This window comes from Bison bison, unplaced genomic scaffold (genome assembly GCF_000754665.1).
Source record: "Bison bison bison isolate TAMUID 2011002044 unplaced genomic scaffold, Bison_UMD1.0 scf7180017864038, whole genome shotgun sequence".
NCBI classification, from domain to species: Eukaryota; Metazoa; Chordata; class Mammalia; order Artiodactyla; family Bovidae; genus Bison; species Bison bison.
Genome location: NW_011494610.1, coordinates 4,413,485 through 4,439,603, shown reverse-complemented (window position 1 = coordinate 4,439,603; position 26,119 = coordinate 4,413,485). Strand labels below are relative to the sequence as shown.

The window sequence follows — 26,119 nt, the reverse complement described above, 5'->3', positions numbered from 1 at the left end:
AACCCCGCTCCGCGGCCGCCTGCACCCTGACCGGGCCCGATAAGAGCCCGGTCGCTCTATCCGAGCCCGGGGAGCGCCGGCCCCGCGAGGGAGGCCGGGCCGAGGGGTCCTCCAAGGCCATGTTCCGAGCGCACTGCCTCGTCTCCTGAGCCCCGCGCCGGTGGGAGCCGCCGCTCGTCTCAGCGATAAAGAAAGTCGAGCTTCCTCCAGGGGGACGGGGCGACTCTGGCAGAGAATGTTCGGACCTGCCGGGTGGTGAGTGTGGACCAGACTCTGGGGTGGGAGAGCGGCGTGTCCAGTACATCCCACCTGGAGCTCCGCGAGCCCTGAGACTGAGATGGGATCGTAGGAGGACCTCGCTTTGTGGCCTTGGGCAAGTTCTTTCCCCCACTCCGGGCCTCCCTTTGTTCATCCCTAAAATGGGTGGTTGAAGGAGGTCGTCTTTAAGGGGGTCTTACTATGACTACTATTTTTATTATTCTTGTTTTTGACTGTGCGGCAGGCTTGCAGGATCTTAGTTCCCCGTCCAGAGATTGAACCCTGGGCCCTTTCAGTGGAAGTACAGAGTCCTAACTGCTGGATGCCAGGGAATTCCCTATGACTTCTATGGGAAGTTTTGTGGGTCTGCTGCGCCAGGCGCTGCGCCAAGCATTGATGAAGCTTCAGCTTGGACAATCCCCTCCAGCCCCGGGGCGGGATAGAGATTCTTATTACTATTAGCCTCATCATACACGACAAAGGGAGACTCAGAGAAATGAAGTGACTTGCCCGAGGTCACGCAGCTGGTTGGCAGCAGAGATGGGAATCAGATCTCGATCTTTCTAACTTGCCTCTTGCTAAGCTCTGCACTTCCAGGAGTAGTTGGGACTTGTGTCCTCTGTATTCTCTGAGTCTGTGATGATCCCAGAAAGCAGAAGTGAAGGAGGAGAGGAAGTGTTGTGTATAGGAGGCAGGCAGAGGGACTGGACAGGCGAAGCCATAGGCCGAGCAGCCTTTGACTCTTGGGAGGGTCTGTCAGCCCCGGGATGGGCAGGGACTCCTGGCTTGAATGCAGAGGGCCTGATGCCCCTTGCGGTATTTGCTGTCCTGTTACAGGAGGCTCCTGGGGCCGTGAGAGAAGAGGGTTAATGTCAGGCAGGGGTGGAGAGAGCTGGGGGTGGGGACGGTGGCACATGTCTGTATGAGGTTGTGTTCCAATTTTGTTTTGCCTTTTCAAAAATCTGTTTCGAATCATTCTGGGCTCCCACTGCTCCTCTGGCCCAAACAGAATTGTGAAACACATACAGTGCTTTCCACATGCCTCCCTTGGGGGAATCACGTATTCACATCGTCGAGGCTATTTGCATATGCATCCCTGCAGCAGTGATAGCAGCAGCCAAGAGATAAGATGCAGATAAAGCCAGCGAGTGTCTCTCTGGCACCTACAAGGAGGAAGCATATTACATCAACGAGGGCTGGGAAATCCACGGCCAGGCCGTGGCAGGTGGGAAGTCCCTTGGGTGTCCGGCATCTGGGCAGAGCTGGAAGTCCCAGCACCCAGATATGGCCTCCTCTTTCTTCTTCTCTTGGAAAATTCCACCCCATCGTAGCTGTGTACTCACTCCTTTCTTTCTGGGTCTGGCCCAAGCCCTCTGCCCTGGGCTTGACTGGAGACCTGACTGGCGGTCCTTGCTCAAGAGTGACCAGCTTGTCCCAGGAGATTCCCCTCAGTCCTGGGCAAACCCAGATGGTTGGCCACCCTATGCAGTTCTGCCCTTGATTTCTTCTTTTTTTTTCCTTTGCAACTTTGAGCTAGTGACTCGCTTTCTCCCATCTGTAAAACAAAAGGATTATTTTAGGAAATCTTTACAATCTCTTTGCAACTCTAAAATGCTGTGACTCTGGCTGGAGAGAGTCAGAGCACTCAAGTTCTAAATGCGGGTGAGACACAAGCTTAAAGAGGAGGAAAACCTCCCTGTGAATCCCCCAGCGCATCAGGGAATGCGCTGGAGGAGGCTGGAATTCGGACGAGCTTGAAGAAGTGAATGCTGTCAGTGAGAACAGCCCTGGGTATCCACAAGCTTCAGAAAGGTGTGCGTTCAGTTGCTCAATCGTGTCTGACTTTTTGCAACCCCATGGAGTGTAGCCTGCCAGGCTTCTCTGTCCATGGGACTCTTGAGGCAAGAATACCAGTGGGTTGCAATTTCCTGCCATTCCCAGGAGTATGGGAATCTTTCAGACCCAGAGATTGAACCCTCAACTCTTGCATCTCCTGCAGGCAGAGTCTTTACCAGTAACACCACCTGGGCAACTCTGTTGCCAACACCCATCTGGTGGGGCCAGACTCCACTGCTTAGTGCCTGACCTGCTGTGGGTTCCTGCCCCGCCGGGGACGTTCTCAGCTGTGTGGCCCTTGCACGTGGTGTGCTGGAGCCAGCTTGGACCTACTCGTGAAAACCAGTTGTCAGATTTTTAGGAACTTGGTGAACTCATTGGTAAACAGAACCATTATTAAAAATTAAACTATGTAGATTTATAATTAAATACATGATATTAAAAACAAAGGGCGTAGGTACTCAAAACTCATCACTTTCCATTTTTAAAAAAGCTACCTGGTTACTGATACTGGTGTTCCTGGGGATATTTACATCCTGTGTGTCTGTCTGGTGGAAATATCCAGTGCACTATTGCAGATCTCTTCCTGATTCCAATTTGTTTGCGACTTCAGGTTGGTAGCCTGAAGTCGGCCATGGGTGGGAGGAATGACACCAAGAGAAATCGCAAACAGTACAACTCAGGGCTTGATTTATTGTTTTGTTGATTATCTAGCTCAACAGACAAAGTGACCTAGACAAAGGAAAGGAGAAAAGGTTGATGCAGATTGAACACAGACGTGTGTTGTCTCTCTGCTTGGTGCAGTGGGAATAGCACCCAAAACCGAGGAAGTTGCTCACTTTGTGGACAAGCCAGGAAAGCGCCGACCTGCTCTCTGCTGTATCCTTTTTTCTCACTCCTTAGCGTGAAAGCAGATATCAGCCTGCGTTCTGGAAGGAACTACAGTCGCTCGTCAATTATAACCATAGGTTGACAATAGATACAAGAGTTGAGGGGCAAAAATCGATAACAACATCCTGTGTGAATCACTTGAGGAAATGAAATTTACGGAAAGGGGGTCATCGTACATTTTATGTTTATCTGTAAGTTGTCTGTTACACAGCCTTTGTGTCAATACAATCTACAGCAAACCTGGGTATATATGTGTTCGAGAGCGTGTGTAAATGCATAGATTTTACACACGTGTGCATGTGCTTACACACATACACTTTCCCCCGGAAAACTGGTTGTTAAAACCTTTACCCACACACCGCTGGCCCCACCACAGCTTGTGCCCAGGGTCTTAGAAATCTTATGGACCGTCCTGAGAGACTGTGCTCAGCTCTCACCCAGAGGGATTCAAACTCCAGGCAGCGGGCCTTGGATACAGTTCCTCTGCTTCTTCCTCTGGCCTCAAGCAAACCACCAGCCAAACTCCTCTCTCCTGCCCTAAGCGCTGGAATGGATGCAGAGACTGGGGGGGGGCAGAGGGTGTCGCTGGCACCAGCTGCCTCCAGGGGCCCAGCTCCGGCAGCAGGAAGGCCCCGCTCCCCGTGTCCCTTGGTTCCCTCATTCATGCCCCCCCACGTCTGTGGGGTGTTTCCAGGTCGCCTCGGGGGCAGCTCCGTGGAAATCCCACCCCATTTCAGGTCTCACTCCTTCCATCCTTGTTGTTAATGCACAATACACGATTCTCTAATCAAAACGGCGTCTTGGATCGCGGAGGAGGAACAGCTAAGCCAAACCTGTAGGGAAGTTCAGACCACCTTCTATTTTTAGAAAGCCTCGGAGCCAGGTGGGCTCTTTCCAGTCTCCCAGGCCAGCAAGCACGAGAGGAAAATATTTCTCATTCCCCTGCTCCGCCTTCTTAGAGTCCCGGCCAAGGAGGAGGCCCAGGTGGGGACACTGGCCGCCTCAGAGAAGCGAGGCTCGGATGGCAGGAAGTGAGCCCTGCCCGCAGCAATTTTAAAAAGAGCTAAAACCAGTTTGTTTGTTTTTTTTTTAATTTTAATTTTGCATGTAGGAACAGCAATCCTGAGTTTAAATCTCAGTGGGTCCCACTCCAGGCAACCTTTTCCAGACCGTTCATTCACTCACATGCGTGTGTGTGTGTGTTAGTTGCTCAGTCGTGTCCGACTCTTTGTGACCCCCATGGATTGTAGCCCCCAAGCTCCTCTGTCCATGGGGATTCTCCAGGCAAGAATACTGGAGTGGGTTTGCCATTTCCTCCTCCCAGGGACCTTCCTGACCCAGGGATTGAACCCGAGTTCCCTGCATTGCAGGTGGATTCTTTACCACTGCACCTCCTGGGAAGCCTATATTCACTCACATATGTAATTTTAATTTTCAAAAATGAGATCATTCTTACATTTTATTCTGCATCTTTCTTTTTTCACTTGATGATACACCTTGGGTGTTTTTCCCTGTTAGCACAGGAAGACCTAAAGCTTTCCACGCCTGCCCCCAGGAGGACTGTGAGAGGGGAGCTATGGTGACAACCATATCTCTGTTTTCACATCAGGTCTCAGATTTTCTATTAAAATTTTTTTTATATATTTTTATTATTTATCTGGTTGTGCTGGGTCTCAGTTGCAGCCTACAGCTTGCAGGATCTTCAGTCTTTGCCGGGGCATACAGAACTCTTTTTTAAACTAGTTAATTTGGCTTCGTTGGGTCTTGGCTGCTTTTGTTGTGGCTCGTGGGCGCTGCATGTGGGATCTTAGCTCCCCAACCAGGCACTGAACCTGTGTCCCCTGCCCCGCAAGGCGCGTTCTTAAGCACCGGACCACCAGGGAAGCCCCTGGAACTTTCTTGACCTCCGAACACACAAATAGAGCCCAGCCGCCTCCATTTCTCAGTTTAAGGACATTCTTGGCCCCACCGTCCGCCTGTCTCTGGAAGCTGACCGCTCCCCTCTGCCCCCGCGGCCACGGTCACCTCCTCCCTGATGTCTCTGCCGCTCCACCTGCCTCTCTGACGGTCTGTTCTGCACCTGCAGCCAGCGGGGTCTTGTTCAAAGGAGATCGGATCCCGCCCCTCCTCTGCTCAGGGCACCTCCTCCCCGCGGCCTGGCAGTCCTAACCACAGCCGCCAGGCCCCACAGAACCTGGACCTCATCTCCCCTTCCCGCCCCGTCACTGAACTCGCTGCGGAGTACAGTCCTGAGCACAGTGTGGCCTCAGGACCTTTGCCCTTTGCCCTTGCCGCCCCCTCTGCCTGGGACACTCATTCTCCAGATCGCCACATGGCTCCCTCTGTACCTCTTGCCATCATCTAACACATGATACATTATTTTTCTTTTTCAAAATATCTTCTGCTGGAGGGGCTTCCCTGGTGGCTCCGCAGTAAAGAATCCACCTGCCAATGCAGGAGACACGGGTTTGCTCCCTGATCCGGGAAGATCCCACGTGCCGCGGAGCAACTAAGCCCGTGCGCCATGACTCCTGAGCCTGTGCCCTCGAGCCGGGCAGCCTCGACTACCAAAACTCAGCAACAAGAGAAGCCGCAGCAACGAGAAGGCCGCACGCCGCAACTAGAGGGTAACCCCTGCTCGCTGCAACTGGAGAAAGCTGGAGCGCAGCAACAAAGACCCAGCACCGCCAAACAGACACGATTATTTTTTAAAATAAAAATGTGAGTTTCCTGAGGGCAGGATTCTCTCTCTCTTTTTGTTCCTGTTTTGTTCAGTGCTGTATCTATCCCATAGCACGCACTCGGTTAAGTCTTATGGAAATATTCGCTTGCTTCTGCGTTGACCAGCAGAGTCTTTACCACTGAGCCCCCAGGGAAGGCCTCAGTCCTCCAGATTTGGGTTCAAATCCTGGATCCCTTGTCAATGTGCTGTGTGACTCTGGGCAAATTACTCCACCTCTCTGCACCTCTAGAATGCAAGAGCGCTCTCTTCCAGAAGCCGCGTGAAGCCTTCCATGGTTCTCCTGCCGTGGTGTTTCCTGTTGGGTTGTGTGCTCATTCCTGAAGCATCCCTGGAATCCTCTCATTGGTGTAAGGAACCGACAAGGCTCATCCTTGGAGCTGAGGGGGAATCAATTCCACCCAAACCAGTGTCGGTGAATCTGGACATGAGGTGGCCCCCCAAATGAAAGTCACTCAGTCGTGTCCTGCTCTTTGTGACCCCATGGACTATATAGTCCATGGAATTCTCCAGGCCAGAATACTGGAGTGGGTAGCCTTTCCCTTCTCCAGGGGATCTTCCCAACCCAGGGATCGAACCTAGGTCTGCCGCATTGCAGGCAGATTCTTTACCAGCTGAGCCACCAGGGAAGCCCTGAGGGGCCCCAAAGCCAGTGGCAACTCTTGGGGGAGCAAGCAGGGGCTGGGCCACAGGAGGGCAGGTGTCCACTCCAGGCTGGGCTGGTTTGGCCATTGACCTTGGTGACCATCTTATGGCCAGAGAGACTGTCCGGGACGAGTGGTGACCAGCACTGGTCTCTGGCCTCATCCACGTGAGGCTGACGGCTGTGCTTGGGCCGTTGCACACACACGTCTGGAATACCTATTCTGAAGGGTAATTCCCAGGGAGAAAGTGTGTTTATACTTTTCTTGGGGGGAAAATTCCATTTCTGTTGCCAATCAGTTCCGCTTGAGAACAGCTTTTCTCAACACCAGCATGTTGGCCGCCCAGGCTCGTGTTCTGTGGATGAGCTCAAAGTGGGGGGGAAAAAGTGACTTTTCTTTCCTTCTTGCACCCCCCAACCGTGATACCTGGCTGCTAGTGTTGAAAGGGGCCTGTAGCTCACTTAGTTTTCCTTGTCATGCTGACTCCAGGAAAGGCTATAAAAACCATCAGCGGGCCCCACTGGCCGTAACTGGCTGGAATGGAAGTTAGCTACCCCAGCGGCCGAGTTATCAGAAGCCGGTTGAGACGAAGATGCTTCAGTCAAGTCTCTTCTCCTTGCACCCGGGCCCCAGGCCGGCGCAGGGCGGGGGCTGCTGAAGGGAGTTTGTCTGTCTGTCTTCCTTCCCGGCTCCCAAGAGCTGCAGGGGCTCTTGGCAAGATGGAGCAGCTGGGAGACCGTGCAGTAGGCTGGTCCCCTGAGGGCCTCTGACGCCCCCTGCCCACATCAGGGCCCAGCTCTGCTGTAGCCACGAGCCGTGGGCTGAGGTCCTGTGGCCTCAGTTTCCTCATTTTTAAAGTGATGGTCGTGGTCCTTCCTCCTGAGATTGCTGTCAGGACCACGGGAGTGGATCCACTTGGAGGAGCCCCTGACTGCACGTAAAGTCCTTCCTAAACGTCAGCTTGAAAGTTTAAACTGTATTTACCTGAGGCCGCATGGGGCCTTTGCTGTGGCGCACGGGGCTCTTTGTTGCTGCACACGGGCTTTCTCGAGTTGCGCTCTAGCTGCAGTGTGTGGACTTCTCATGGTGGTGGCTTCTCTATTTGTGGAGCTTGAGCTCTAGGGAGCGAGGGCTTCGTGGGTGCCGTGCACAGGTTCAGCTGCCTCGAGGCACATGGGATCTTAGTCCCTGGACCGGGGATCAATCCAGCAGCCCCTGTATTGGCAGGTGGATGCTTAACCACTGGACCGCCAGGGAAGTCCCTAAACGTCAGTTTTTATTACTGACTCAGGACCCTCCCACTCCTACTCCGCTGACACTCGAGGCGTGTGTGGTTGTGCCACTGCATCTTAACCCAGCCCCCTGTTGATAGACCTGTGATCGGTTCCAGTCTTTTGTGATTTCAAATCATGCGGCATCGAATCACCTGTATTGAATCTACCGCTCCCCTAAGATATGTGAACCCCACGATAACCTTGTCTCCGCACTTTCCTTCCCAGGGCCTGTAGAACGAGGAGAGGTGTGTGGACGAAGGGCCAGCCCCGGCCTGGCATGCAGACAGGCCTGTGGGACAGGGCAGGGTCAGGCCCTTCTGAGCCATCCAGCCCCCGTGATCCTGGCCAATGCCCAAGGTGGCCTGGAGAGAAGAAAGCTGTGCCATGCAGCTCTGCCCATCTTTTGCGATCCTCTTCCTCCAGGAAGCCTCCTGGGATCTGTGTTCTGACACTCGTGACTGTCTCTGCATGGATTTAGTACCATGGTGTCCTGCTCCCTTTTGAGGAGGGCAAGGCCTTAAGATGAGGAGTCAGGAAGGCCTGACTTCTTAGTCCTCCACCCACGTAACCCCCGGGGCCTCCATGTCCTCTTCTGTGTGAACCAGATAATAACAATAATGATAGCAACTCCTCAGAAAGGTCTTGGGAGGTCTCAGCAACATAGCATTGGTGGAATGTTTGACCCTGCATTGGTCCTGAGAAACACAAGCTTGGACTAGGAATGTCGCCTGTGGGAGGGTCCAGCTGCCTGCCCGCTGGGCTCTGGGCACTTGCAGGCAGTGGTGTCCCGTCTGGAATCGAATATAAACGGAGCCCAACCTAACGGTGTGGCCTTGGGCTAGTCGTTCTCTTTCTGGACTGAGTTTTCTCTCGAAAATGGGGGTCCTGATGATACCTGTCTAACGGGTTTGTTTGGGGAATTCAGTGAGGCCAGAGCAAATAATGCTTTGGACCTGGCAGATGCTCAATAAACGCTGGCTATTGCTGGTATCATGCACGTTGTGTTACTAATTGTAAAACATCCTCCCAGAACCTGGCACAGCTTTGTACATGCCCTGGGTACTTTGCGAATCAAACGCACTGACTGTCAGGGCCAAGTGCGCTGGTTATAAGGTAGGGTCTGCGGGAGGCATTGATGGAAGGCTCCATTTCTCCTGTGGTTGATCCCCTTAGAGAGAAGACGACCTGACCTGTGGTTCATGCCATCTGCCAGTGCCTAGCTCTGTGGGATGCTGGAGCCGGCGTCAGCACCCCCATTTTACAGATGAGGAAAAGGGGCTCAAGACGGGAGAGCCTTTCACCGTGTTCCACAGCCAGCTCACAGCGCAGCAGGGGCCGACCCACTTTTCCTGACCCTCAGAGCAGTGGTCCTCACCCCGCCTCGCACAGGAAATGGACCGCGGGGGCGAGATACAGAGTCCCTCGTTGAGCATGGCCCTTGCACATTTCTGTCATTTTTGCATCTGGGGACACGGGGTGAAGAAACTCAGATGAACCGTTCTGGTTTCCTGGTGGACAAACACTGCTGACCCGGGGTGAGGGATGTTTGTTGCTGGACTGGGTCTGTCAGAAGCGTGGTTTTATCTGGGTTTTTCCCTTCTCCCCTGCACCCGACTGCAGAAGATCCAGAGAGGGCGAATGTGCTGAAAACCTCAGGAGCTGTTCCAGGGTATCTGAAGGGCAGGAGGCCCCTGAACTGTGGATGCTGGAGGCCCCAGTCCCACCCAACCTGCTGTGGGACCTTCCTTGAACGAGAGAGCCCAGGAAGGAGCAGGGGGTCACTGCCCTCCCCTGGCCCGCATCCGTGTGCCCTCTCCTCTCGTGAGGACACCAGCCACGGGATTCAGGGCCCCCCTGATCCAGTGTGACCTCAGTGGAACTAATTACATCTGTGATACACCATTTCTAAGTAAGGTTGTGTCCTGTGTCCCTGTGTAGACATGACTTTTGGGGGGACACGGTCCAACTCACGACAGCAGCTGATAGTCACCATTGTTATCACTTCCTCCACCGCCCACCGAAGCAGGACACACAAGTGTCGGCACTTCTCTGAGCGCCTTTTTTTTTTCATTTTTAAAAAAGGTTTTTATTTTGTAAAGGAGTATAGCCAATTAGGGCTTCCCAGGTGGCACCCATGGTAAAGAATCCGCCTGCCAGTGCAGGAGACATAAGAAACACGGGTTTGATCCCTGGGTCGGGAAGATTCCCCTGGAGAAGGACATGGCAACCCACTCCAGTATTCTTTCCTGGAGAATCCCATGGACAGAGGAGCCTTGTGGGTTACAGTCCATAGGATTGCACAGTTGGACACGACTGAAGTGACTTAGCACGCGTGAAGATTAACAATGCTGATAGTTCCAGGTGGACAGCAAAGGGCCGAAGTCATACGTGTACATGTATCCATTCTTCTCCCGAACCCCCCTTCCATCCATGCCGCCACGCGACACTGAGCAGAGTTCCCTGTGCTATACGTAGGTCCTTGCTGGTTATCCATTTTAAATACAGCAGTGTGTCCACGTCCATCCCAAACTCCCTAACTATCCCTTCCCCCCTGAGCTTCTTGCATTCCTTCTCTCTTTATTCCTCTGGCCCCCTCCGAAGCTGTGCAAAGTGGTTTCATGGTTATCTATGAGACTCAGAGGGGTGGACTGACTTGCCCCAGCTCACACAGCTGGTAAACAACAAACCTGGCTTTCGGACCCTTTTCTCTCTAACTGCAAAGCTGACAAGGTTTCGAGCCCCTCAGATCCCACCCCAAGAGCTTGGGGTCACCGTACTTTTCCTCCCAGGATCCCGCCGTCTGAGACAGGCTCGCTCCTGGCCCACACGTCTCTCCAGAAACATCTCCCCCAGAGAGGCTATAAAAGGGCAGGGGGTAGGATTCTTTATTCGGGAAACATGAGGTTGTGCTCTGCCACGGGTCGCTGGTGCCCGGGTCTCCTGTGGGCAGGAAGCTGGCGTGCCCCCCGTGTGTGTGAGAGCGTACCAGAGGCACTCACGTCATCCCTCACATCTGGGAACGTTTTCGGAGTCTTGACTGGGGGCTACAAATTGCAAAGGGGTCCTTTAAGGTGTGATTTCTTCATCATCGAGACCGTGCTGTTAAATGCTCGCGCAGAGTCCATTCACTCTGTCGGGCCCACAGCCCTGACTTCTCAGGCCGGGCCCGGCCATGGCCTGGCAGCAACAGTGGGGCTGGTTTTTTGATGTCAGCAGAGAGGGGAGAGTAGGGCCCGGGGGCCGGGATGGGCCTGATGGAGACAAATGAGCGCCAGCCAGATGGTGCCCTGTAGGTCAGCTTTTATCATGCTTGCCAAGGAAAGAACATGCTTTGGCTGATGGGAGGTATGGGCAATTAGGAGTCGGGAAAGAAAAATTGTCATTTCCAACAACTGGGGCTTTGGGGCCAGGAAATATTGGCTCTGTTCGCCTGGAGAAAGTGAATGGATTGGACATCCCTGGGAGATCGGGGTCCCCAAAGGTCCCAGCTGGCCTGCAGCACTTGGTGGGGCACAGGACAGAGAGCTCAGCAGGCTGTCTGGGTCCAGGTCTTGCCTCCTTCCAAACACCCTGGTCAGCCCGCTGTTGGACAGGGATTATCGCAGAGCCTCCCCCGGGGGCTGCGGGAAGCCCTGAGCTAACAGCATAGGTTGAGTTCTCACTAACCCCAGCCAGTGTCCTCAGGACCCGGGTCCAGTGCAGGGCTGCCTGCCGATGGAGAGGAGCCGAGGCAGCGGACTTCTCGCTGTGGCTCCAGGGCCAGACCCCTAAGCCGCCCACCAAAGCCGGGCAGGAGCTTCCTCCCTCAGGGTAACTGGGAGACGAGTGTCGAGGTGGTCTCACCCGGCCTGGGTGGTCCGTGTGCTCAGCATCTAAGAAGCCAGGCCTGCGGATGTCAAGGGTCTGATTCACATTCCCAGCTTAGGGCCAGTGGGAGGGCAGACGGCGGCCACGTGGTCCCTGCGGTCCTCCTCAGGTGGCTCCAACCCCAGAGGAGAGGCGGGGAAGGACCATGTCTTTATGGGCAGCCAGCCTGGGGTGGGGGGTGGGCCGCATGGCAGGTCCAGCTCAGGGGTGGGGATCACACAGACCTGGGGCGGGGAGCGCCTGACATCAGAGTCATCAAGGTGCCCAGGTCCTGTGAGCTGCATCTGGGCTACAAGTCTGTTCTCCAGACCTGGAGTCAGGTATCTGTCAGCATGTGAAGGCTGAGGCCTGATCCTTCCCTGACGTCCCCATCACCTCCAGGTCTGACTGCCTGGGGGTCATGGCTAGGCCGTGCCAGCCAGCTACAACTCTCCCATGAAGGCCAGTTTCTGGAGCTCTCAGATGTGTGGCTCTTGGCTTGTTTATCTCCACGGCTCCAAGCCCGGCTGGCTTTTGGGCAACAGGAGCCCCAAAGTCTGTGAAGAAGGGACCGTAGAGCCCACCATGGGGGTAGCCGGGGGGGAGGCACAGGATGCTGGGTGCCCCGGCTGCAGGCAGCTCTGAGCATGTCCTTTGGAGCCCAGGAGGCCAGCAAAGTGAGGATGGAGGGGAGGCTTCTCCAGGGCGGGGGACCATCCCTGGAGGGCTGCTGGACCCTGACCTTGTGACAGCTGCTCAGTGAGGGACCTTCCTGGCTTCATTCCTATTTACATATGTATTTAACTTCATTTTGGGGTTGCCCTGGGTCTTGATCGCTATGCATGGGCTTTCCCTAGTTGTGGCAAGTGGGAGACACTTCCTGTTGCAATGCTCAGGCTTCCTGCTGTAGTGGTTTGGTGGTTTCTCCCGTCGCGGGGCACACGGCCGCGAGTGGGCCCTAGTGCACACGGCTCAGTAGTTGTGGCTCATGGGCTTAGCTGCTCTATGCCATGAGGAATCTTCCCGGACCAGGGGTCCAACCCGTGTGCCCCGTAGATTCTCATCCATTGTACCACCAGGGAAGTCCCACGGCTCCATTCCGATGTGCTTTATTTCCTGATTCTAATTCCTGATTCTTCATTTCACTGCTCCAGCCAGAGGTCCCATTCATTCATTTTCTTAGTCTTCACAACGAACCCATAAGGCAGGGAGGTGCTATTATTTTATGCGCATTTTTAGATGGGGGAACGCACGTAGAGCTTAAGTGACTAGTCCTGGGCACAGAGCTAAGGAGGGGCTGGATTAGTTGTGTGTAGCTCCGTGACACACGACTCCAAAGTTTAGCGGCTTAGAACGCCGCGTGTTTATAATCTCATCGCTTCTGCGGACTGGAGGTCCTGGCCTGGCTCAGCTAGGTCCTCTGCTTCAGGGTCTCTCACAGGCGACAGTCAAGGGATGAGAGGCTCCAGTCACTTCAGGGTCTGACGGGGGCAGGATCCTTTCCCATATTCTCGCAGCAGTGCCGGCAGGGTGCAGTTCCTCCACAGCTGTTGGTGGGAAGCCCTTGGTTTCCTGGCCCCGTGGCCCTCTCCAGCACAGCAGCTTGCTCTGTCAAAGTGGGCAAGCCAGGAAGGGGTGTGTGTGTGTGTGTGTGTGTGTGTGTGTGTGTGTACTTGAGTCACTGTCTTTTATAACCTAATCTTGGAGATGACATCCATCCCTTTCACTTTTGCCATATTCCATTCATTAGAAGCAAGTCACTGGGCCAACTCATACTTGAGAGCAGAGGGTGGGCGCCAGCAGGGGTGGGTCGTTGCGGGCCACTTTGGAAGCTGCCCAGCCTCAGAATGTTAACCCAGTTGGGTCTGACTCCACAGCCTGCTCCCCCAACCCCCTGCCCTGCCAAAGAAAGCTGAGCAAAGAGTTCTTTCCTCCCCAGTCCTAGAGACTGGCCACCTGTCTGCTACCCGCCAGGTCAGAGTTGGGCCGCCCATTCACGTACTCAGGGAGCATTTACTGAGCACCCACTATGTTTCAGGCCCTGCACAGGACAGCTGTGGTTCACACCCATGGGAATGTCCATCCCAGGGACTGACCTTGGGTAGCTAGCTGCACATCCCCTCCCACTGTCACGTGTGTGTGGCGAGAAACGTGTCCTGTGACTCATCTGAGATTTCTCAGAAGCCCCGGTCATAGGGCAACATGGGAAAGCGCTCGATTTAGTCTAAGCTGGCGAGCGTAATCTGACGGAGGCCTGGAGTAAGGCTCCCGCTCCCCCTGAGCCTCTCTCTAAGCGCGTCTGAGTCTGCGCACCGGGCAGGGATGCCGCAGGCCAGGCTCCCCGCCGAGGGGAGGAGGCGGGTCTGCAGCCACGTCTGATGCCTGGATCACCGCTCGCCTCTCTGGCACTTGTGGCTGCAGCTGGCGGCTGGAAGAACTCACGCTCTGGGCCCGGAGCCCTGCCTGGCTGGTTTGTCTCTACCTTGGCTCACACCCGCCTCCATCACCCCTGCGTTTGGCCCCCTGCCTCAGCTGTCCACCGCCAGCCTCTGCTGCGGTCACTTGGTCCCTGCCCCGAAAATGTGTCCCCCCCCAACCCCAGAAGGGATGTGTTGAGCCCCATCTTGGTCATGGGGGGACCCTGTGTAGCCGGGGAGAGTGGACCGTGGGGCTTCTTTCTCTTCAACCTGCTGCATGTCTGGGTTCCCCAACCCCAAGTGGTGGGCAGTGGTTTCAAGGCAGCTAATTCCTTGAGCCTCCGGAAGATGAAGTTGCCTTTGGAGCTGACCCCGCGTGTATGAAAACACCAATAAATAGAAGTAGCTGACACACAGGGTGCCTGTTATACACCGGGGTCTCTTCTCAGCACTTCACGCATGAGCTCAGTTAATACAGCAACTCTGTGAAGAAGTACTGTTAGTCCCATTTTACAGATGGGGACACTGAGGCACAGAGGAGGGAAATGGCTTGCTTGTGGTCACAGAGCCAGTAAGTGGTGGAGCTGGGATGTGGGCCCAGGTGCCCCAGAGTCCACGCTCTTCGCCACGGGCATTCTCCATCTGTGTCCTCTCTGGGCTGAGGCAGAGGCGGGCAGCAGGGTCCTCACTTCCTCTGCATATGTTCCTGTGCGGGTAGTTGGCCAGCCCGGGGTCATGGCTGAAGGGAGACCTTACTTTCTTGGTAATTTGGGAATTGCTATGTTCATGGAGAGCTAAGGGCCTTTCAAAGAATGTTTTCTCACAGTGGAGGCTTTTAAGAGGCTTTTAAGTCTCCTGTCTCTGCAGAATCTATTTGGATTGTCGGGAACTGAGCCTGGCCATGGTCCTGCTCTTTCTGCCTTTGTAGGAATCTCCCTCTACCCGGGCAAGTCGAGGATTGAGTTCAGGAGGGGAGGGCGGTTCCCCACAAAGCAGAGAGGAAAGTGCGCAATACTTTTCCAACCTGTTACAGAAGTGGCCATACACTTCATCAGTCACAGTCGTGACGAATGTGCTGAAGGAGAAACACACAGAGCAAGGCGGCTGTGCTGCAATCGTCTGAGCCCATTTAGGCCGCGGGGGCAAAGCACCAGAGACCCGGCGGTCAGAGCCGCCATCTCAGCTTCAGTTCTGGGACCCAGCAGAGGCCCAGCTTCAGTCTCCCCACCTGGGAACAAGGAGGTCAGCCCGTCACCCTGAAAAGGTGGAGCAGCTTTCCTGGGAGTGGCCTGGGATGCTGAAACCAGGGTGACCAGGGAGAGCAGGTCGGGACCGCCCAGGGCAGAAGGATACAGGAGTCCCGTGGGCATCCCAGACCCTCCCCTCTCTCAGTTGCCTCCATCCTCTGTCCTCCCTGCCCCCACCTAGGCCAATCTAAATGAGAAGGCCCCTGTGTCAACCACTGGGCAAGCGTTATAACCACGAATTCTCAGAGACAACCCTGTGCAGAGAGTAGTGTCATCATCCCCATTTTATGTGAAGGAAAACTGAGACTCAGCCAGCTTGAGCAACTCGCCTTTCGAGAACGCGGCAGGCTGGGATTTGTCCCCCAGGGCTGTCTGACTCCACACCCTTCACTGTCCTCCCATGCCTGCGGGGCCATTCAGGTCCCTGGATGGGGGACAGAGTGGAGGAGAGAAGAATTTGCCCAGGGGGAAAAAAAACTTCAAGTGCCAGACTCCAGAAATGCCCAGAGCTGTGAGCTGTGTTGTGGCATGCCTTCCCCTCACTGTGAAGAGCCGAGCTGTGGGAGCAGATGTCAGGAACTTTGAGCAGAAACCCAGTTCTGAAATGTTCTAGGACGAGGCAGGGAAGGGTCTTCTGGGGAAGGGGTGGAGGTTCCAGTCCATGTCACTGGAGGAGACGGGGTGGGGGCGGGGTGGGGGGACACTGATTTTGCTGGTTGATGGTTAATGTTCCCTCCCGAGGATATGCATGATTTATGCCGGTGTTTTGAAACAAAATTCAACCAAGCTAGACTCAGTGCCCCAGGAAGCTAAGGAGATAGCCGTCCTGGAAACTGTTCAGGGTGGGGGAATAAAAGGATATACCAGACAATTTGCCTCCTTTCTGACTCTACCCATCCAAAGCAGAGGCCCCCCCCTTATCACTGAGACCCCTCGGGAGGCACCTTCCAGGTACCAACAGCTGAAGAAAGTGGTGTCCCCTGTCTGCATGCCTTTTGTCTTGGCTGGATCGAAGAGTAAAAACAAAAACAACCCCCTAGACATATTCGCTAAACCTGCTTTGGTCCCCATTCTGAGGCCTTCCTGGGAAAAATAACCTCTGCGTTAGGAGTCTGAGTTACATGTGATGAAACCCCAAGTCATACTGGCTCAAGCTGAAAAGAGAGTGGGGATTTCTCTGGTGGCCCCGTGGCCAAGATTCTGTGCTCCCAAAGCAGGGGGCCTGGGTTCAGTCCCTGGTCAGGGAACTAGATCCTATGTGCCGAAACTAAGAGCTTAAGTAAACAAATAAATAAATTTAAAAATAAATAAATCCGTTGATGAACGTTTTTTTTTAAAAATAAAAAGAGAATGTATTGGCTCACATTTAAGTCTAGGATTAGGTACAGCTTCAGGTGTGGCTGGATCCAGTGGAGCAGTTAGGGGTGGAGGATCTTAAGGTTGATTTTCAGTGGCCTAGACCAGAAGCGATTTCTTTGGCTGAACCAATCATGGCAGCTGTGAGAATGTGATGGTCTGAATGGGTGTCAGTGGTGTGCACTGGGAAGTGGTGACGAGGTCACTGGTTGGGAGAAGCCTTTGGTGCCATTGGAAGAAAAGTCACATCGACAGAGAGATCTTCTTAAGTTCCTGTGTGGTCAAATGAGATCTTAAGTCTCTGAGCCATTCCAAGCTCTGAGGACCTTATAGAGCAGCTGGATTGGCATGGCAAGCATGTGCCACGTAAATACCCCTCTTTCCCCTCCTTCAGTTCATGGCAGGCGTGAATGTTAATGGATCACAGCTCCCCTTCGCAGTGAGCTGCAGACTCCAACTCAGTACTGACTTGGAAGCACCCCGTATCCATCAGTTGGTGTTAGAACAGGGGCCGAAACGATATGCAATTTCTGTTCTAAGCCGGTGGAGTAAAGGAAACCAAAGTTCTGAGAGTTACGTGATTTGCCGAGTTCACGCAGGAACTCGGACTGAACCCGCATGACTCTGGCTGGCTGCCTTTCCTGTGGGATTCTGCCTGATTTGAGCCTTGAGAGGAGGTCTGTCCCTCAGTGGAGATTTCCATTCCGGACAACTGCTGCACGAGGTAAAGAAATAGGCTTGGGGTCAGAGGAGAGCCAGAAAGCCAGCTCAGGCTGAGAGCATTCCCTGGGGCTGAGTGTGATTCGGCGGGCAGGGCAACTCATGTGGGAACCACCAGTCAAACCATTCGCGCACCCACAGAGCTCTCAATGGGCATTTGCGTGCCCTACCTTAAATATAATAAAACCCGGCCGCTCTACCTCAAATATAATAAGACGTGCTCTACTAGACACACTCTATTCACGGGAGATGATGCTGAATTTACTTCCTCCTGGGGACTGGGGTCAGAGTTGTCTTAGAGGGAAGGAGAAAGGGCTGGGAAGCCAGAAAGCAGAGACTGAGTCCGAACATAGCCTTTATGTTAGCCTTTATCCCAGCTCAGCCTCACCCAGTCTGAGGAAGAAAGTGCGTGCCGAACGACCAGCTGGTTATCTGGCCATAGGAAGGTACCGGAGGGGATCCTGACCTTACGGAGCCTACGTCAAGTATGCGACATGAATTTACTAATAACTTTGGAGGACTGACATCGGGCTCACCATGTGCCCTCACAAAGGCAAGAGATTTGTCTGTATCACCTTAGGGGACTTCCCTGGTGGCTCAGTGTTTAAGACTATGCCTTCCAATATCTGGGATGTGGGTTTAATCCCCAGCTAGGGGGCTAAGATCCCACATGCTGTATGGCCAAAAAATCAAAAAATATAGAACAGAAGCAACATTGTAACAAATTCAATAAAGACTTTTAAAATGGTCCCCATGGACAAAAACAAAATCTTAAAAAAAAAAAAGGAAGTGTGGGGGCTTTGCTTGCACTGCTTGCTAAATCACATCCGACTCTTTGCAACCCTATGGACTGTAGCCCACCAGGCTCCTCTGTCCATGGGATTCTCCAGGCAAGTATACTGGGAGTGGGTTGCCATGCCCTCCTCCAGGGATTTTCTCAATGCAGGGATTGAACCTGCGTCTCTTACGCCTCCTGCGTTAGCAGGCAGGTGTGTTCTTTACCGCTAGGGCCACCTGAGAAGCCCTTTGCCTGCATTGTGAATCCCTGGGATCCTGCAGGCAAGAATACTAGAGTGGGTTGCCAGTTGCTTCTCCGGGGGGATCTTCCTGACTCAGGCAGGGATCGAATCTGGGGCTCCCGCGTTGCAGGCAGATTCCTCCCCATCTGAGCTAGCAGGGAAGCCCTGCATTATCTTAAATCAAATTCACACAACCCCAAAGAGGAGGTGGGGTTTGCCCCAATGAACAGAGGCTGAACTGGAGGCTTAGAGAGAAGAAGCCACACTGCCCCTCGCCACCCGTGAGAGGGCAGAGCTGGGCTCCCAGTCGGACCTGCCCGACCCTGGTCCTGACCGAGCGCCAAGCCATGGGCTGGCAGACATGGTGAAGAGGGGCAGAAGGGAACGTGTGAGCCCCTGGAGAGCCATTCAGTCCGTCACCCCCAGCAGCAGGTTGCAAGCTGCTGCTGGGCTCAGAGAAACACATGGTCGGTCCCAGAAAGCACAGGGTGTGCCTTTGGGACGAACATCTCTGGGGACGCTAATAATGTAATAAGTGCCCTCTGTGACATTTAAGCTCGTGGCCCACAGAGAGACACAATCAGTTTGAAAGCTTCTGGTCTAGAACAAGTCCCCCTCCCCGCCCATTGTACAGGTGAGAAAACTGAGGTTCAAGAAGGCGAACTGACTTCCGCCAAGTTGCACAGCGGCGAGCCGTGGGGCCAGGACTCGAATCCGTATCGGGGTCCCAGTTCAGCTGACTCTGTTGGAGACCCATGAGAAATGATAGGGACCAAACCGTGGCGGGGCAGTGCTGGAGCATCCAAGTGGAGGCTGCTGGGGGTGCCCCAGACGGAGAAACACCCAAGGGTGCTGTGCGCGGCGGGCGTGGGACGGCCGTGACGATGGCAGCGCCCGTGACGTCCACCGCCTGGGCTCAAACCCAGGCCCGGGCCCTGGCACTTAACAAGCAGCCGATTTCACAGATGTGGCCAATTATTTCTGCTTCTTGATTTCCTTTGGAAATTCACTTCTAATACGTTTTGGCTCTCCCCGTCCTCAGCGGGGCCTGGCCCTAATCAAGGCAGCCTGACTGATGACAAAAGCAGAGGCTCCCAGGTAGGCTGGATACGCCCGCGCCTCCGGTGGGTCTGGCAGCCGCCGGAGGGAGAGCAGAGTTTGCAGCTGATCCTCTGCTCATGCGCAGTCAGCCCCTCGGAGCCTCTGGAGGGGCTGCTGATGGCGGAAGCAGCCGGAAGGGAAGTGCGAGGGCAGATGTGGCTACAGCCAAAGGCCCACGGTCAGCAGGGCTTCGCTGCAGCTTTTTTGGAAAAGACTCCACTCCTGGAGCCCACGAGATGCAGGTTCGCGTCCCAGAACCACACGGACCGCTGATGAGACTGGGTTCACCCCCAGGAGTGCCCGCCGAGCGCTGGGGCGCGGCCCGCGGAGTGCATGCGATCGTCCCTGTGGTCCACTAGACTCCCCGTGCACAGCAGCTGTGCTGCGGGGGCCCTAGCGAAACGGAAGGCCTATTTCTGCCCCTTCTCTCCCAGGCCCCTGACCTGCCCTTTGGCCTCAGGAGGTCCTGGCTTCACCCTTTGTCCAGGACCTCCAGAGCAACGCTGATAACAGCAGTGCTGAGGCTGAGAAGGGGTCGCCGTGAGGACAGCGTGTTCCTGCAGCAAAGCCCCAACCTCCTGCTGCCTCCTCCAAGTGCTTCAGCACAGAGCAAGGGAGCTTGTCCTTAGGGACATGCAAGGACAGGGCTTTGAATCCTACTCTCTCAAAGGGCTTCTCCCCACTTTGGCGTGGTGTGTTAGGGTTCAGGGGGTCATAAATCTGCTCTAACAATTGCAGGTAAAAGGAGGGTGCCTTGAAAGATTACAGAGATGTTCTTTTTGATTATACAAAACTAACAAACAAACACCAAATCCTAGAAAACCCAGTAAAACCAATTTGAAGAAAGCTTTGTTGATTCAGGTAATGGAAATTTCCAGCGGTAGGGTGGGTTTCAGGTGAGGTTTGATCCAGCTACTCAGCAACATCGTGGGGATTCAGACTGCCACAGCCCCTGTCCCTCTTCCATATGTATCTGTTTGCATGTGTTCCCAGAATGGCTGTTCCAACTTCAAACATGCATGACCCTTCAGTTCAAGGACCTAAAACAACCACAGTGTCCTTCTGCGTCTCTTCATTTATATTCCTGAGGGAGGGAATCAGATGTTTAGACTCATTCTCTCAGGCCAAGCACCGGAAGTTGTGTGTTTCAGGCCAGTGAGTGGATGGTCTCTCCTGGGTTCGGTCACGAATGGCCAGACCACAAAGTTCACGTGGTTGCTGAGGAGGCAGGATGTTTGAGAAGTGGTCACGGACCAGTCAGTCACCCTGATACCTTCCCAGAGAAGTGGGGATCCACAGGCTGGGGGCCACGAGTCCCCAGGGACTCTGCAAGTCCTCCCTGGCCTGAAGACTATCTGAAGAGTCCTCATTTGTTCTAATTAGTAATTTTAGGGAAATTTTAAGATTGGTTCTGGTTACTTCCCCCACCCCCCCACCCCCCACCCTGCATAGCTATTTCTCTAGGCTCTGTTTCTGGTTCATTCAGGAGAAGAAATTCAGACATAGTTCAGGAGATGGTGTTGATCACCGTTCCTGAGAAACTGATCAGTAACTGCGTGTGTCCACCGTGAACAAGCCCAGGGTTATCCTCAGGTGGCTTTTGACAGGCAGCCTGGCTGCCTCGTCAAACACACTCTGCCTTATTTTCTTACTTTCATACCAGGAAAAAGGTTTGATCTTCAAAACAAAGCACAGACATCATCAATTAGACTGGAAGAACTTGTTTGGTCAAATTTAGAAGCCACAAGAAGGTCAGAGAATAAATTTAGAACTGACCTCTGATCCCTGAGGACCAGCAGTTCTGTCTGGCCCTGGCTGCCTGCTAACTCCACCTGCTGCCTTGAATTTGGTTGACTTTTCACCTCTGACTCTGCATCTATTCTCGCAGGATAACGTGGTCTTTAAGAGCATGACCTGGCGTCTAAAATGCCTGTCTCTACTACTTCATAGGCTGTGTGACTCTGGGAATGTGCATCATCATCTGGGCCTTAGTTTCATCATATGGTTTTTTTTTTTTTTTTTACTCTTTATTGAATTTGTTACAATATGGCTTCTGTTTTATGTTTGTCTGTTTGTTTGTTTTTGACCACAAGGCATGTGAGATCTCAGCTCCCTGACCAGGAATCAAACCCACATCCCCTGCATTGGAAGGTGAATCTTAATTACTGGACCGCCAGGGAAAGCCCTCGTCATTTTTAAAGAAGAGGGGAGGGTAATAATAGCATCTACCTCATCGGGTGTGGGGCTTCCCTGGTAGCTCAGCTGGTAAAGAATCTGCCTGCAATGCAGAAGACCCGGGTTTGATTCCTGGGTCAGGAAGATCCCCTGGAGGAGGGTATGGCAACGCATGCCAGTATTCTTGCTTGGAGAATCCCCGTGGACAGAGGAGCCTGGTGGGTTACAGTTCATGGGGTCACAGAGTCAGACACGACTTAATGGGGTCACAGAGTCAGACACGACTGAGCAGCTCAGCACAGTGCATTGGTTGTTATGAGAATTGATTAAGCCATTTCTGTGTGCTAAAATATATATCACACAAAATTTACCGTTTTGATCATATTTAAGTGCACAGTTCTGTGGGATCACGTACATTCACACTGTTGTGTGTAGTCATCACGGCCGTTCATCTTCAGAATCATTTCATCTTCACCCCCTGAAACCCTGCATCCATTAAACAATAGGTCCTCATCCCCTCTCCCCCAGCCCTTGGTAACCACCATTCTCATTTCTGTCTCTGTGAATCCGATTACTTTAGGAACCTCGTATAAGTGGAATCAAACCAGACTTGTCCTTTTTGACTGGTTTATTTCACTCAGCACAGTGTCTTCAGCGTTCACCCATCCTGTAGCATGTGTCAGAATTTCTTACATTTTTAAAGCTGAAGAATATTCTATTGTTTGGATAGACAGCATTTTGTTTATCCATTCATCTGTCAATAGACACTGGGGTTGCTTCTACCTTTTGGGAATTGTGAATAAATGCTGCTGTGAACACAGGTGTATACACATCTGATCAAGCCCGTTTCCACTTCTTACCCAGAGTGTGATTGAGATAATTTAAAAAGAGCCCTTAGCCCATGTTTGGTGTATAGTAAGCACTCAACATATTGTAGCTGATTTTAAAAAATCAGTATTAGAAAAATAGTGGGTAAAATTTTAAAAAATGCAAATGAAAGAATGAGATGACATTTTCCCCTGCCATCTTAGCAACAGTGAAAAAATAATGCAGTTGCGACATGGTGAGATGGATTCTCTCATAGACATCCGTGGGTAATCTTTCTGGAAATGACTTGCAGTGCTAAATATGATGTATCGAGGTTCTTGGAAGTGTTCATACCATTTGACTCAATAATTCCACTTCTGAGAACTCATCCTAAAGAACATCAATTGCAGGCTGATATTTGACTCTGGAGAAGTCTGTCACAGCTATCTTTGTAATATTGTGGGTGCGTCCTCTATTTCTATCCACTGGGGACAGTGAAAAAAATAAGGCTGGTGTAGTCCTGTCATGGCCTGGAGGAAGAAATGGCAACCCACTCCAGTTATTCTTGCCTAGGAAATCCCATGGACTGAGGAGCCTGGCAGGATACACTTCATAGGGGTTGCAAAGGAGTCAGACACGACTGAACAACAAGTCCTGTAATGGATCATTTTGTCGTCAGTAAAAATGCTGATGAGAATAGTGAAATGAGAAACTGTATGTGCTCCACCCTTTCATGCAAAAGAAGGTATAAATATTGACTATATTGATCCTATAAAAATATGTAACATTTATTGCGCATTTAGTCTGTGCCAGAAACTCTGCTAAGTTCTTTCTTACTTACTCCTCCCAACAACCCGAAGAGGTGGGTACTATTATTACTTCATTTTACAGATGAGGAAACAGGATCCAAGTGGTGACTTTCAGTGTCACACAGCCAGAAAGTGGCAGATCTGAGATTCTAACCCAGGCCCCTGGGCTCCAAAGAGTAGAAAAGGAATGGAAAGAACACGGTGCACTAGAAAATAACCATGCTCCTTGGAAGAGCAAGAGGGAGTTAATTTTATTTTCTTCCCTATGCTTGTCTGTATTTTTCCCTCCAAAGCCGGGGGTGGGGACAGCGCATATCAGATAAACAGGAAAAGAAACGAGCAGTTGCCTGTTGCAAGCAGGCATCTTTGAAGATAAAACCTCCAGGTCTTGTGTCTCCTGCCACGAACTCAGTTTGTGTTCATTTTTTTTCTCTGGTTAAAGTAGAGCAGAGTGTCCTAGCTGTGCGTTCTGGCTGATTGCTTAATAATCATGGACACACGCACACACATACAACAGAAGAGAAGACAAAAGCCAGCAGTAGCCAAAACTCTGCTAGATCGATGCAGACTGTTACAGACGCAGCTTCCAAAAAGCAGAGCTCAGTGAAATAAATATTTTTCCTGTGAGGAGAGGCTTAAATCGGTGATCTTAACAACCCCCCAATTCATTCCAGATCCTCTCCAAGTGGCTCGCATCAATGCACCCATCTTGATGTACTTAGGATCACTTAGTAACTGCAGCGTGCCTGAATGTCTGGCTGGCTTCTCCAGCTCGGCAGGGTGCCAGGGGCACTGGGCAGAGGGGCATGGAGGGCTTTGGCTCTGGGGAAGGCTCTCCAGATCTCCCCACAACTTCTTGGGGTCCCCAACTTTCTTTTCCCAGTAAACCATCTCTATTTAATCTAAACTGGAGGCCTGAGAATTCAAATTCTGTTCTTGGCAAAGCCGCCCCATTCCTTGAGTCCTGGAGACAATCTGCAGGAAGAATTTAGAATCAGGGACTTTGAAAACATATACACACAAAGAAGTCTGGATTATCTCAAAAACTGAGAGCTTCACTCTCCAGGCAAAAATGTGTCAATTGATGAATTCATTCATTCACTGGCTCACTCAACAATTGTTTACTGGGCCATCTCCTGTGTGTAAGATTTGATACAAAGCTAGTGTTAAGATAGTAGAAAGCCACTAGGGATACCAGATCCATCTATCTGGCAGATTCTTACTAAAGCCTCCTAGGAGCCAGGCACCTTCTGGGGAGGCTGGGCTGTTAGCAGGAAACTGCTTCTTAGGGCCTGGATTCTAGCTGGGGTGACAGAGAAGGAAGATGAAGCATGTAGGAATATCAGATGGTGTTAAATGCTAAGCAGATGAAGTAAAGCTGGGATGGGTGGTTGGGAAAAGGGGGGCGGTCCCACTTAGATGAGGGGCCAGGAAAGGAGATGTTAAGTAACAGCTTGCAGGAGATGAGTGGAGATGGTTCAAGAGGCACAGAAATTCAGTGACTCATGGATCATGCCTAAGTCCCCTTTCAAGTATCTTTCAGTTCTGATAATGCCAATCAGAAAGTCTGTACTTAATGTCAATATGTCTTTGATGCCTCCCTAAACCCTGAAATCTTCCCTGCTTCCCCTTGAAAGCTCAGAGGCTTGGTAGGCAAGCGTGCCTATCAGTGCTTGAACTTGACATTGTGTTTAGTATGACTGTTTTGCAGTTCCTGTTTAATATTACTATTGATGGCAAAGGATACTAACTTCATTTACAGTTATGAAAAGCATCTTTATAATTTTTTCTAGTTTTTGAAAAGGGAGTTGATTTGAAAAAGTATTAAGGAACTTGAAATACAGGCGGTCCTCAAACATGGGGGAAATTGTAAAGGTGATCAATGAATGAAATTTGGGATATGCGAAAATCAGACATGACCCTTCACCTAGAGTTGCCCAGAGCCTGACTCGGGAGATGAAAGCTCATCCGTGTGACTCAGTCTGCGCTCATCCGTTCCCTTTAAGGGCTTCCGGAAGGGGGCACCGTTTTCCGAGGCTCTGATGGGTCAGGGGGATCTGGTCGGAGGGGAGGCTGCTGGTCAGGGCACCGCTGACGGCAGGGGCGAGTCTGGACCTGCCGAGCGTGGCCAAGCAGGACATTCCGGGCAGCGGGAACAGGGAGCCGGGCAGCGGGGGTGGAAAGGCGGGGACGGCCACCAGGCAGCACGTGTGTCAGGGGCTGCGTTGCTGGGGGAGGCGGCCCCTTGGGAGACCACCCCAAGTGTGCGCTTGTCCCAGGACTCATCCTAACACGAGTTCCATTCATCTTGAGCACAGCCTGCCAGCCTTTTCTTCTGGGATGTCAGTGGACCCACAAGGCTGCGCTGTGGTTAGTCCTGTTTCACAGATGGGGACTTGCAGGCTTGGCCAGGTCACCCAGGCAAGGTGACGCATGGTAGGCTGCTCTCAGGACCTTAAAAAAAACCTCTGTTAAAAAAAACCTCTGTTAAAAAAAGTCATAATTCACATACCATAAAGCGCACCGTTTAAAGTGTACATTCAGGGGCTTTTAGCCTTTTCACAAAGTCCTCCAACCATTGCGCAGATGTGTTGCTCAGTCGTGTCCACTCTTTGTGACTCCCTAGACTGTAACCCAACAGGCTCCCCTGTCCAGGGGATTCCCCAGGCAAGAATACTGGTGTGGGTTGCCATTTCCTACCCCTGGGGGATCTTCCAGTTGAGCTATTTCAAATCCTGAAAGATGATGCTGTGAAAGTGCTGCACTCAATATGCCAGCAAATTTGGAAAACTCAGCAGTGGCTACAGGACTGGAAAAGGTCAGTTTTCATTCTGATCCCAAAGAAAGGCAATGCCAAAGAATGCTCAAACTACCACACAATTGCACTCATCTCACACGCTAGTAAAGTAATGCTCAAAATTCTCCAAGCCAGGCTTCAGCAATATGTGAACCGTGAACTTCCTGATGTTCAAGCTAGTT

General features: G+C 52.5%; 1 protein-coding gene across 1 annotated transcript in view; it reads left to right on the top strand.

Moving 5' to 3' along the window:
* Positions 1-77: 77 nt before the first annotated feature.
* FAM65C (family with sequence similarity 65, member C) overlaps positions 78-26,119 on the top strand; it is a 73,906-nt gene continuing 47,864 nt past the window's right edge. Inside the window, exon 1 of the mRNA XM_010835123.1 lies at positions 78-255. The gene's annotated coding sequence lies outside the window, so the exon portion shown is untranslated. The remainder of the gene's footprint in view (positions 256-26,119) is intronic.